General features: G+C 38.6%; 1 long non-coding RNA gene across 6 annotated transcripts; it reads right to left on the minus strand.

The window, feature by feature from the left end:
• Positions 1–177: 177 nt before the first annotated feature.
• LOC149227469 (uncharacterized) lies at positions 178–13,533 on the minus strand. Of its 6 annotated transcripts, none has more exons than XR_016247135.1 (3): positions 13,324–13,533; positions 710–786; positions 178–505 (listed from the first exon to the last, which is right to left on the minus strand). It is a non-coding gene; the product is annotated as an uncharacterized LOC149227469 (long non-coding RNA). The 6 variants fall into 6 exon arrangements; XR_016247134.1 differs by having other exon boundaries at positions 178–591; XR_016247133.1 differs by having other exon boundaries at positions 12,310–13,533.
• Positions 13,534–13,901: the final 368 nt, after the last annotated feature.

The following is a 13,901-nucleotide window of genomic DNA, read 5'->3' on the forward strand; positions in this document are numbered from 1 at the left end:
TTCATTGCAGACTTATGAATGTACTATAAATAAAACAAGCAAAAGTCATTTTCTCTTTTACATAATTTCATCATTAAACTACGAGTAGTCAGAAATTATAGTTAGCTAAATTCCATCTAGATGAAAACATTAAGTCGAATAATTGATCAAAAACCCTCGAGAGGGGTTAGTCCTTCCATTATAATTTAGGTAACAACAAAAAAAAGGGGTTCATTCTTCCCCATGGATTATTACATGCGAATTAAAAGTAGACAATATAACCCTGAGCCATAGAAGCTTCATGGCTGGAACCCATTTGAAAACAGGGAAAAAGACTATAGCCAAGTTTATGTACAGCCAGGTAAAAAACAAAACAAGCAATAACTGCGAAACTTCGTAAATTATAAAACCTCGGGAAGAGCGAGCTGCATAAATAGTAGAAGTTTGAGAAATTAAGGAAGCCCTTTCCCGTAGTTATTCTTCCCATCTGTAGCAGGACGACGTGAAGTTTTAATGCACTGTGTGACTGTAATGACAAGAAGAACAAAGAAAAAAAGACTGAGATGGAGGAAGGTCGTGGCCATTTCCTTCAAAGCCCTCAAGGCTGCAGTACTAGAAACTCAACATGCAAAGAAAAAGAACCCATAATGATTAATGCAGAAGAAAATCTTCTTCGAGCTTAGCAAACTCTAATAGCAAGTTTTTTTTCAAAATAGGTTCAGAAACCAACCCGGAGCAACAGGGGTTTGAAATTTGACAAGTTCTCCTCCTTCACTGGTAAGGTCTGCCGCTATGCAGTCACTCAGACTGAAAGTAGAAATTACATTGGTTAGATTCCTTTCGTTCATAAACCAACTGGGATAAATTGAAACAAATAAAGAAAACCCTTACCTGTGGTGTTGAACATAAGAAACCTGAGCAGACTTGAACCACGTCATTCATTCTGGATCATAGAAGGAATCCCAAACTACCCTAAAAATTATATAATTGAATCTAGTGGACTCCTCATTGTAGGTACTAAACTGAAGACAATGAGGGCTTAAATCTGGGAAAAGAGCTATTTCAGAATCATTCAGCAAGCATAAACCCAGAAAGGAACATGGTTTTGTTATAGGTAAGGTTGTCCATTATCTTGAAGTTCGATGCTCAGAACCATGTTGCAGAGAAATTTCCTCCAACCCTCAGCGGGTGCAAATGACCATCATTGAAAACCTTCCAAGAAAATTAGTTATATGCATAAATACCAAAGCAACTTTGTTCATCAAATACAGAAGATGCAACCACTTCTGTATCCTCCATCCTGAAACCAGAAAAAATAATTAGAAGAGATATAAGACCAACCTCATAGCCAAAGAGATTTAAACATCAGAGAATCTGATGAATAGTACACATATAAAATTCTCTCTCAAATCCTGCCATTCCCAACAAAAAATAAAGGGAAAAATTACTTCAATGGGTGTCAAAATTACAACAATATTTGCCATTAAAAAAACCAGTTAAAATCCATGACAGGCATCATCAGATACCAAGATTGCAGATTAACTCAAATCTAATGAGAGGATTGTTGAACCTTCTTTGAAGAGTTTTGCAGCCTACCGAAGCAAATGAATGCAATACAAAAACCCAAATCCCCCCCCCCGAGTGCCTATTAAGCATTGCAGAAGTTGCAAAGCATTGTGCATAAGGAAACAATATTGCATGAATGAAGGATTCGACTTTCCTTACCCTGTAACCTTAAACTGAATTTGAACCCTGCATCCTCAAACTGAAGTTGAAAGCACCGTCGAAATCATAACACTCCTTGTGGTTTTTCTTGGTCACCAAGACCAAAAAACCATGAAGAGAATGTTGTAAAAATGTTGGAGAACGCCCATTTTAACTTAACTATTAAGTTTTTTTTTTTTTCTCTTAACTATTAATCTAAGGGACTTAAAATTTCCAATTGTCTAGTCGAATGGTGCAGATCATTACACAGTGGCAGTTGGGGGAGTTGATTTCAAAGGGGAATGCTTTATGATGTAAATATGTTAATTTCTTTAATAATTTTTTTAAATATAATTAAAATAACCAAATATTTCCATTTTACCAAAAAATATTTTAAATAATTATATTTATAAACTAATTTGAAAAAAAAAAGGAAATATATTATGTTATCAATTAATTGTTGTGTACGACATGCTCTCGATTCTAGTATGGTAGAGATGTTGTAATATTTAACATTTTGACTTGGTCAAAATCATAATCAAAATAAAATAAAAACATTTGAGTTAGGAATTTTATTACTCGAGGTTATTGAACCTGAGGTGCCTCATCCATCTTCACTCGTTACTTTAGTACCTTCCCCTTCTCTTCCTTTGTCTTCAACAAAACCTCCATCGATATATTGTGGACCGATGGTGAACCTCTTCCATACAGTCTTGTGAGTATTGAAGAGATCTATAGAGTTTGAAGATTGTCCTACCATGACATCCTTTTTTCCTAAATATCCTCTCTTTTTCATATATATTTACCACTTAAATAAAGCCATATCTACTAGGTTTTGATGAAGGTATGCATTAGTATGTTTTCCTGTTCATATTCAACGTTATACCCTATTGTTTTAATTAAAGTTACAATTGGCTACCAAATCAGTCTATTTCTGCATCTAGTCCAGGATTCCATAGTGGTCTTCATTGTTCGTGCGGTTCTAGAGCTCCAGGTCAGCATCGAAAGATGCGAATGGATAGAAGATGACTCCCTCATGGATACCTTCCTATCCACTTGAAACTATTTGCAAAAATAAGCACAGTAGATCGCGGTCAAACTCCAAGTCAACCATCGGATTAATGTAGAATAGAACCTGAGATCAGCTGTAACCTTATCGTTTTGTTTTCATAATAGCAAAACGATGGTTTAACAATATAAGTTTATATAGGATTAAGAGATATTAGGCTTAAAATCTTCATACAGTTATGCCAAGAAACCTGCTGTTGGCACCTAAATCTACCTCAGGCTGAAGAAAGGCAGGTCTAGGGTAACATCAAACCACGCTTAACCTGGTAGCTAGCCCTACCAGGTCAGAAGAGGGCTCTCTTCTTGTCAATCTCAACTAGAATATAGCAAACAGGGCTTGAGATGACTGAATTGAATGATAATTTTAGGCTAGGTATGTTTGCTCAGAATATTTTGATTGATTTTAATGGTTGGTTGTTGGATCAAATAAGGAAGGCAGCTTTGGGTCCAGGAAATCGACTCAAATTTACAGAGGTTTTTGTGGGGCGATGTAGGCAAGTATTTTAGCACTTTGAATTGGATGTGATGGTGCATCTAAAGACTAGTAACGAGTTGGAGAGGGCATGAAAAATTCATGAGTCCTCTTCAAACAGTAGAAAACATTAAAAAAACTAAATGTACCTTCAAGGCAGAGCATTGAAACATCAATGGATTCCACCTAATTCTCTTGATTCATTTAGTTATGAAGAAAGAAATAGACGTTGGCACATATACACATAAGAAAAACACTAAATAACAAAGGGAGAAACAATGCTAAGACACATTAACACAAGAATCCCACAAAATGTTGCAAAACCCTGGTTCATTTCCTTGCCAAACTACAGAAGTGAGTTACAATAGTGCTCAATGCATCCACAAGAGTCCAACCTTTACAAATGACTAAGAAATTACATAATATAGGCAAGGAAACCACTCATTCTAGCTATCAAGGTCGAATACATGATAAAAGGGGTGGTTTCAACCATATCTAAACTAGGAACACAAAAGTAGGCAGTGGAATAGCTTGCCTCTAAAACTTAGGAAACCAATTCATTATAGCTCAAAACCACTTAGAACATGGTGTATCTACCATATGAAGTGATTTTCAACCATATTTACATTAAACACATCATTTAGCATGCATACATTTACCAAGAAAGGAAGAAAAGTCAATCACTAAAGAAACTGGGTGAAATTCTGAGTTTTAGCCAAAATTGGCAAGAATTTGCCTGATGCACATTGCCTTGAGCCTGATGCGCAGTGCCACTTTAAGGCTAATTTTGGAGGCCTTCCACTCATCCAAATCAAGCCCACGATAGCTTGTTGGAAAGCCCTGCCTATCTAGTTTCGAGAACTCTTTGAATTTTCTGATTTGGAGGTGAATACCAAAATATGGAGGCTTGTTGCCAACCAATAGTATGTTTCCAACCAAATATTATTGAACGATTCAGTAATCATCGTAGGCAATCGCAACTCATTCATTAAAAAAATCATTCCAAAGACCCACAAACCACTAAAACATCAATCTCCTTCATATCAATGCCCACAATTCCAACCTAATATTTCTCACAAAATCCAATCATAGAAGAGGTGAATAACAAAAATATGGAGGTTTGTTGCCAACCAATAGTATGTTTCCCAACAAATATTGTTGAATGATTCAATCATCATCGTAGGCAATCGCAACTCAGTCATTAAAAAAATCATTCCAAAGACGCACAAACCACTAAAACATCAATCTCCTTCATATCAATGCCCACAATTCCAACATATTCTATTAAATCCAAGCACTTATGAATTTGGTAGATTGTTTCCCTTTCCAAAATTTACTATGAAATCACAAATATCAGACATTCTAATGTCTCGTATGAATTTACTAACAAGGTTAATCCAATATCCAAATTGTGGAACTCCCGAAGCAAAATTGTAATGAGAACCAATTGCTAAGATGAGCCACACCAAAACGGTAAAACCCTAATCTAATATATCTCTAGACACCTAAAAGAAGCTTAATTGAGACTGAAACTTTACTTAGTTGGTTCGAATTGCAATGGAATATGGGTATGAACAGGAACAATGAGCATACATACCATGAAAAAATTTCTCTAACAACATGCGATGACTTTGAAGCAAGCACCAATATCAGGTGTATGGCATGATACTAATGATAATGTCAAAATAGAAGCAAGTGTTGAACAGGAACAGGTACAGGTTCAGGAGCAAGAAGCATCTAGCAGTCATGACACTCCAAGAAGTGAAGAGACTCCGTAAAGCAGAAAACTCCCATCCAACATGTAGGGCTATAAACAAGGGCTCTTTTAAAAAACTATGCTACAATTGGCACAATAAAGTTGGCTAAAATGTTATTCACAGTTGCATTGGCTACACCTACACATAAGATGCAAGGATGATGACAAGTTACATTTCAACCAACATTGCTTCCAGTGGCTTTTTGCTTACAAATCTACACACCTAAAGAACATTAAAATTGTTGTGGTTAAAACCTATAATTAGGTAATCAAGCAAACCATATTCCTAATAGTTTACAAAAAACAACAATGGTTGAATTGAGGCTTTTGTGATCCATATCAAGTTTACGATAGATTTTTTGGTGTAAATCACATGATATTTCATTTGTCGACGCGTTTCGAACCAACCAGTGTGGTTCATCGTCAGGACAAGTTGAGGAGCAGATCAAGCTATGCATGTTAAATAGACAGAGTAGACCTCCAACGGCTATAATTCATGACCAGGCAAATTTAGTCGTTATAGCCGTTGCTTGGTCATGAATTATAGCCGTTGGAGGTCTGCTCTGTCTATTTAACATGCATAGCTTGATCTGCTCCTCAACTTGTCCTGACGATGAACCACACTGGTTGGTTCGAAACACATCGACAAATGAAATATCATGTGATTTACGCCAGAAAATCTATTGTAAACAACAATGGTGTTCATATTTCTAGTATCTGTACTGACAACAAGACCATCGAACTCATTTTCATGAACTTAGAAAGATGTTGTCGATGCCTCTTGGGCTCAAAAATTTTCCACCTTGAATCTAGAGGCCCAACCTTTCAATATGCAAGCAATGAACTATAGTGTTGCTTCAATTTGTAACTACCCACCACATAAATATACATTTGCCATGTTGATTATACTTTTATAGGAGAGATCTTTTCATTCCCATTTTGTATTCCACAATGTTGCACATAGCAGTCCCTTTGAAGTATTTATGGTCATCTTGTTGGACATTAATAAAATCATCTCATCTTATGGATTTAAGAACAAAAAAAAGTAAATTTGAGTTGAGATGACCAAGTTTAATAAAATTATCTTATTTTATGAATTTAAGAGCAAAATATAGAAATTGAGTTGAGATGACCTAGTTAAATGCATAAAACATATTTTGATCCCAAATAATGAATCGTGATAATGCCTAAGAATATTGTGGATAGGCAAGGTGAGTAACATATTGTGGATGTGCAAGGTGAGTAACAGATTGAATGTCAATCCTATAATCCATCATCTGAAACGAGTGCCCATTCAATTATTCCTAACATGGTGAAGATCAACACCACTAGAGAAGAGAACACTTTGTAAATGTTTCTGCATCTTTCTTCCAGAAGGAAATCTCTTCATCTTTGCCAGTAAGGATTCCATCTTCAACTACAACAAAAACCAAATCGTCAAAACCATCCCCACCATGTCAAGCAGTGGTGCTTAAAACTATCCTTCCTCTAATTGTAAAACTTTTAAAATGCAGAAAACCTGGAGCTTCTTCTGCAGTAGAGCCCCATCGGAATGAACTATGGTGTTTCATTCCAAAAACCTAGCTTTTATTCAACACTCGTAAAACTCAACCAACTCTATGTTCACACCTTTGACTACTCACTTCCTTTGTGATGAACTTCTCTGATTGTCCTTCGCTAAATTGGAAAGGACTTCACTCCACCCGCCTGTGAAACAGGGGATGCTCCGATCACAGCTTGGCTTCAAGAAGGACACAAATTAGAACAAGTCCTGCTCTTCTCTTTCTCCACAGAAAATTCGAAACGTCGTACCCAGGTTTACTGCAAAACAATTCCAACTACTTATCCTGCAAGATGCCCACTAACTTGAAGTGAGGATGGCCGAACATGATTGAATCCATAGTTGTCCAAAGGATTCGGAAGACTGTAGCGTGCAATTTACAGGTTTGAATTGTACATATGATTCACAATAGGCAGATGCTTTACAACGTAATTATAATTTTATTATAAATAAATAACCTAGAACACATAAAAGCGTCATTCCCAAAATCTTCAATGAAATGAAAGTCTGGGGTTTAGGGTTTTAGCTGGTATCGCATATCAATTCTCCCTTCCTGATAATAACACCGAACCCTTTGATATCATCTAAAACCCTAAACGCTGCAATTTTACTTCCTTCCCTTCAAACAGGCCCCCGACATAACAACAAACTCGAGCACATGAACAAAGAGCCTGCCTGCAGTTATTTAACACCATGATTTCTGCCCTTGTGGGTCACTTTGTTGGTGTACATGCACTTAGACTAGCTGTGTTGGTGTACATGCACCTAGATTAGCTCCAATTAACTTATTGCTTGCATGTGGCACATGTACACATTAACATAAGATAAAGCACACTTAGCTTTAGTTATTGCATGTACAACTAAGCTTAACTTAGTTTCTTTTATGTATTTATTCCAAAAACTAATATTGTAGAATCAATTTTTCATTCTTTTCTCAATTCTTGCTCGCTTCCTTCCTTCTCTTGCAAGCTTGTTTATTGTTTTGCAGATCTAGATCTGTGTATCTCAAAAATCTTACATGGTATCAGAGCACAGGGATTTGTAATCAGTGCACAAGCAATTTTATTTGCAGGTTCAGAAGATTGAAGCAACAACAAAGAATGGAGTCTAAATTAGAGTTTCCACACTCGGCAATTCTCACTCCATATAATTATTTCGAATGGAAGCCAAAGATTCAACTTCATCTCAGAAGTAGAGGCTTATTTCGAATAACCATGGAAACGGAAGTTGAACCAACATCGGCAATGGAGAAAACAAGATATTTCAATCGCATGGATGAGGCCTTCGGCATCCTATGTTTATCTATTTCTCTGGAACTGTTATTTCATGTTGAATCATGTTCAACTCCCAATGAAGTATGGAAAATTTTGGAAGGATTGTTTGGAAAACAGGATGAAATGCAAGGTCACATTCTCGAAAATGAGTTAAATTCATTAGATCCGAGAAACTTTGAGAACATTCAAGATTTTTTCACAAGGTATAAAGCCTTGTTGGTTCAGCTAAAAGGATGCGGGATCGACAAATCCAAGCAAGAAAATCAGTTGATTCTTTCCATTTTATCAAAACTTGGTCCAGAGTATGCAGTATTCGTCTCTACATTCCACACAGTCAGATCTGCAATTGGTGGAGCTTGGAAGATGCCCTCACTGGATTCTTTTATTCAGTCTTTGATGCATGAGCAAGATAAGCTCATCAAAATGGGCACACTTAAATATTCCAAAGCGCATGCACTTACTGTGCATGCAAAAGGAAAGGCAAATTCCAAAGACCATCAGAAAGGAAAAGGGAAGAAGGATCCTGATCCAAGAAAGGGAGGACATCCCAAACCCCCTGATGGATCATCTGGCTCAAAGGAAAGGAAAGGAACGAAAGGGAAATCAATGTGAAATTATTGCCACCGTGGTTTTCATCCTGAATCTGCATGCATGAAGAAGACTATAGATCTTATGGCGCAGACACTCCAGCAACACAATCTTGGAGACCACATTCCTGAGAATGCTAAGAAGAAGTCTGGAGAAAAAGCACCAGATCCAAGAGGTAACGGGCATGCTTTGATTGCTCTTCATTCTGCACCACAAGAATGGATCATCGATTCAGGAGCTTCACATCATATGGCTTCTTCAAAGGAATCCTTTTCTCCTCTACATGCATACTCAAATCCTCCCATTCTCATGGGGGATAATTCTACAGCTGCGGCAACTGGACAAGGAAGAGTGCAATTCGAAGATGGAAGTTTTGAAAATGTCTTGCATATTCCAAGGCTTTCTGTGAATCTTCTTTCAGTGTATCAGATGACACACACAGGCAGCGGAAGGAAAGTGGAATTTACCCCAGATTCCGTGAGCATTTATGACATGCAAACCAATTTGAAGATTGCATCTGGCAAGGTAAATGATCAATCTCATCTGTATACATTTTCTGATTTTGTTCCTCAATCAGATTCTATTTTGCTACTTACGCATGCAAATGAAGAAAGTAGGATTTGGCACGAGAGATTTGGGCACTTGAATTTCAGATATATGCAACAGCTTAGTAAGCAAGGGATGGTCAAAGGATTGCCAACCATTGAATTTTCAGATGGTGTTTGTAATGGATGTGCTCTTGGAAAGCATCCATAAGAAAAATTCGAGAAGGGGCATGCATGGAGAGCCTCTTCACCTTTGGAACTTGTACACAGTGATCTCATGGGTCCATTTCCGGTGCTTTCAATGAGCAAAGCAAGATATGTGTTGTCATTTATAGATGATTACACGAGATTCACATGGGTTTACTTCTTGAAACTCAAGTCTGAAGTTTTTCAACATCTAAATATTTTCAAAGCACATGCGGAAAATCAGTCTGGAAAACACATCAAAATACTCCGCACAGATAATGGGAAGGAATATGTCAACAAAGATATCAAGAATCTTTGTGATGAAGCAGGCATACAGTTGCAGCATACAGTTCCTTACACTCCACAGCAAAATGGCGTGGCTGAAAGGAAAAATCGATCTTTGAAAGAGATGGCTAATTGCATGTTGCATGCAAGATCTCTTCCATCGAAATTGTGGGCCGAAGCTATTAATTGTGCCTCATACATCCAGAACAGATCTCCTCATAAATTTGTTACTAGAAAAACACCTTTTGAGGCTTGGACTAGCATGCAACCTGAAGTTATTCATTTCCGCATTTTTGGATCTCGAGCATGGGCCCGCATTCCTCCAGAGAAGAGAAAGGCTTTGGAGCCTCAAAGCAAAGCATGCATGTTTGTTGGATATTCTGATGAAGTCAAAGGGTACCGATTGCTTGATATCCACACTGAAGAGCTCTTTATTGAAAGGAGTGTAAAGTTTGACGAAGATATTTCGCATGCACCAGTAGATGAACTTGTTACCAAATTTTCATCACCACTCATTGATGAGTATGCAGATGAAACTTCAGACCAGCATTCTGATGAAGATGAGCCTTTTCCTGTGACCCCTGTTAGACCACCAGTTGTTGAACATCGAGATCATACTTCTGCATGTAGTTCGGAAGATTCTCGACCACCTTCAACACAAAAATGGCGCAGCATGAGTGATATCCTTGATGATCCTGCCTCTATCCCTCTGTTTGAGGAAGATCCACAAGCACTCTTAGCTATGGAGCCATCCATGCCCATGCATGCTTATATGATGCATGGATCTGATCCAAAAACTTATGCAAAAGAAAATGGGCATCCTGAATGGGAAGCCGCCATGGATGAGGAATATAACTCTCTCATTGAGAACTAGACTTGGGATTTGGTTCCGCTACCTTCAAATCGCAAACTTGTGAGATGGAAGTGGGTTTACCGGACCAAGAAAGCATCAAATGGCCAAGTTAGTCGATATAAGGCACGATTGGTAGCAAAAGGTTTTCAGCAAGTACATGGTGTTGACTATGATGAGACTTTTGCTCCAGTGGCAAAAATGGATTCCATTCGGCTAGCTCTCTCCATTGCAGCAGCGAGAGGATGGGAGGTGCATCATATGGATGTGAAGAATGCCTTTCTTCATGGTGATCTCGAGGAGGAAATCTACATGGAGCAGCCACCGGGATACATGCAGAATTCATCTCTGGTATGCAAACTAAAGAAGTCTCTCTATGGCCTCAAGCAGGCACCTAGATCATGGTATGCAAAGATGGATTCTTATTTGTTATCTCAAAATTTTGTACGCTGCAATTCTGATTCCAATGTTTATTTTCTGAAGAAAATTGACTCCTTGTTGATCATAGTACTCTACGTAGATGATCTTTTGATAACGGGTAGTTCAGCTTCTGTCATTACTAACATAAAAACTGCATTGCATAAGCAGTTTTCTATGACAGACATGGGCTTGCTAAATTTCTTCCTTGGACTAGAGATCCATCAGCGTGATTCTGGCATTACCATTTCTCAACCAAAATATGCCAGAGATCTTTTGGCACGATTTCACATGAGTGACTGCAAGCCAGCAGCCACACCTTTCTTATCAGGGATAAAGCTTGAGAATGGCAAAGACACACCATTGGTTGATTGCACATTGTATCGCCAGCTTGTGGGAAGTCTTCTTTATCTCACTCACTCCCGTCCTGATCTCTCCTATGCTGTCGGAGCAGTTTCCAGATACATGCAGGAGCCACATGAGTTACACTGGAATGCTGCAAAGCACATCCTTCGATATGTCCAGCGGACAATCACCTATGGGATTCATTATGTAGCCAATTGTTCTTTGAATCTCATCGGGTTCACAGATTCAGACTGGGCTGGTGACACCATTGATCGCAAGTCTACTTTCGGTTATGTACTTAGTTTAGGATCCGGCCCAATTTGTTGGTCAAGTAAGAAGCAGGCTGCCATTGCTTTATCATCAGCAGAGGCCGAGTATAGAGGAGTAGTCAATGCCACTATTCAGGCAATTTGGCTACAACATTTCCTATCTGAGCTTGGGATTAGTGTCCATCATCCAACTGTCATCTGGTGCGATAATCAAAGTACGCTAAAGTTTTGCAGAGATCCAATGCAGCGGCAGCGTACCAAACACATCGAGATCCACATGCACTTCATTAGAGAACTCATTCATGATGGGATCATCGATCTTCAGTACTGTCCTAGTTCTGAGCAGATTGCTGACATCTTCACCAAGAATTTCACTGAGAAGATTTCGATTCCTGCGAGATCGTCTCGGGGTGAAGGACACGACTGCCTAGCAGTTGTCTTTTCTCTACTTTTGCATTATATTTTGAGGGGGGATTTTCTTCCCACTGGGTTTTCCCTCTTTCCTCCTTTTTATGCATTGTATATGGGTACCTAAAATGGTCGTGTTGCCAAGACTCATTCATTTTGCATCACACTCACCTAAGTTATGCTTAAGGGGGGGTGTTGGTGTACATGCACTTAGACTAGCTGTGTTGGTGTACATGCACCTAGATTAGCTCCAGTTAACTTATTGCTTGCATGTGGCACATGTACACATTAACATAAGATAAAGCACACTTAGCTTTAGTTAGCTTTAGTTATTGCATGTACAACTAAGCTTAACTTAGTTGCTTTTATGTATTTATTCCAAAAACTAATATTGTAGAATCAATTTTTCATTCTTTTCTCAATTCTTGCTCGCTTCCTTCCTTCTCTTGCAAGCTTGTTTATTGTTTTGCAGATCTAGATCTGTGTATCTCAAAAATCTTACACACTTGCGCAAATATATTTTTGGATATCCTGCATTCATGAAAAGTAAAAGGCCACAACCTTTAGGGGTAGAAATACAAAAGTTTTCACAAAGTGTGTACCTGGAGGCTAGCTGGCGCTGCACTCGCCCACTCTCTTCGAGTTGTTCCTGCTGAAGAATCTCAGCCACAAGAGAATCCCTTTTACCCTTTCGCTCTGCTTCAGTTTCTTCATCTTCGCCTGCCTCCTCCTCGTTATCTTCTTCATTGGCTTTAGTTATGGCCCTGATCTTATCCAGATAGGCCTTAGCCACCCTGAGGCGCTTTTCATCTGCGGTTTCCCTTTCTTACTCGGGAATTTCCTCTTCTTCTTCTTCTGCTGGAGCATGTCTGCCAATAGCGTCATCGTCTTCTTCATTGCTGAAAATCTCTTCTCCTTTGCCTCTGTTTTTGCCTTTGCCTTTACTTTTGCTTCCATTAAAGAACAGGTCTTTTGTTATAGGGGCAGTTTTTCGGCTTTTATTTTCCCCCCAGCCGATGGGTGCCCATTGCTGGGTCGTGACCGTTTCTTCATCTTATTGGAACTCCTCTTCCTCTTCTTCTTGTGGAAATGCTGCTAAACATTGTGTAAAACCCTTTGACAATTAAGGATTTGAGCAAGATATCAAGAAAGCCGGAACGGAGAAGATTGGAAATTTATAGTAGTAGGCACAGAGAAGACTAGATATTTTATAGTGGTAGACACAATTTCTCACAGGAAGACATTATTCTCACAGCAGGCTGAAGCAAAATATCCAGAAGGTTTGAACCAGAAAATTGGATTATTTGTAGTGAGCGTTGGGAGATTCACTCTTTCCGGCGGGGACGAGGGCGGCAGCGGGGCACAATTGAGTATTTACTGAGCGTTCTGGGCGGGATGGAAGGAACTGTGCTGGCCAAACATAGTTTATTTATTGAGCTACATCCATGTACAACCCGAGAAGGATACTTTTAGTTACTTACCTCCCGAAACCCAACACTCCTGCCTCACCCTACAATCCTGAACACCTCACCCGACAATCCAGAACAGACTGACCTGACGCCTTAACTAAGGGAACTTGGATTCAAGAACACACTTCAGCAATAATAAGCTCTCACCTTCTGGCTGCTGCTTCAGTGCTTCCAGAATCCACGAACAACTTCAACTGAGTTGCCTTCTTCCCCACGAAAACCACCACGCTAAACGAAAGCTTCGACCTGGACCATCGTTTCCGTCTTTGACAACCTCTCTTCTTTGTTCGTAGGTAGTAGCAAGCAGCCTTTCGCAGCGCATCAACCGACCTTTCTTTCGAGTATCTTTCCCCTTGGTGATAGTGTGTCAAAATTCAAAATTATGAGGAGGGTTGTGATTATCATTGAAAACCTTATGGTTGTTTTAGTGTGGTTGGGTTAGTTCAATGGGGTAAGTTAATTTTGTAACAAGTTAATTTATTTTCTAGGTTACAAATTTGAAATAATGAACTGAAATGATATTTTAATGTTTATGATATAAAAATAAATAGTTTATGAGACTATTAATTTTTGTTGGTTTTTGCAATTCACTTTTTTTTAATTAAATTGATGATGAGCTGGCTCAACCTTCTAACAATCCCCTCACTGAAAAGGCAATGCCAAGAAATTGATGTTAACATATTTCCACAACTTTCTCTGATGTCTTTGAACGCATCACATTCCAA

Source organism: Pinus tabuliformis, chromosome J, assembly GCF_031772625.1.
Source record: "Pinus tabuliformis cultivar Carrire ecotype Pingquan chromosome J, CPIR1, whole genome shotgun sequence".
Lineage (NCBI taxonomy): Eukaryota > Viridiplantae > Streptophyta > Pinopsida > Pinales > Pinaceae > Pinus > Pinus tabuliformis.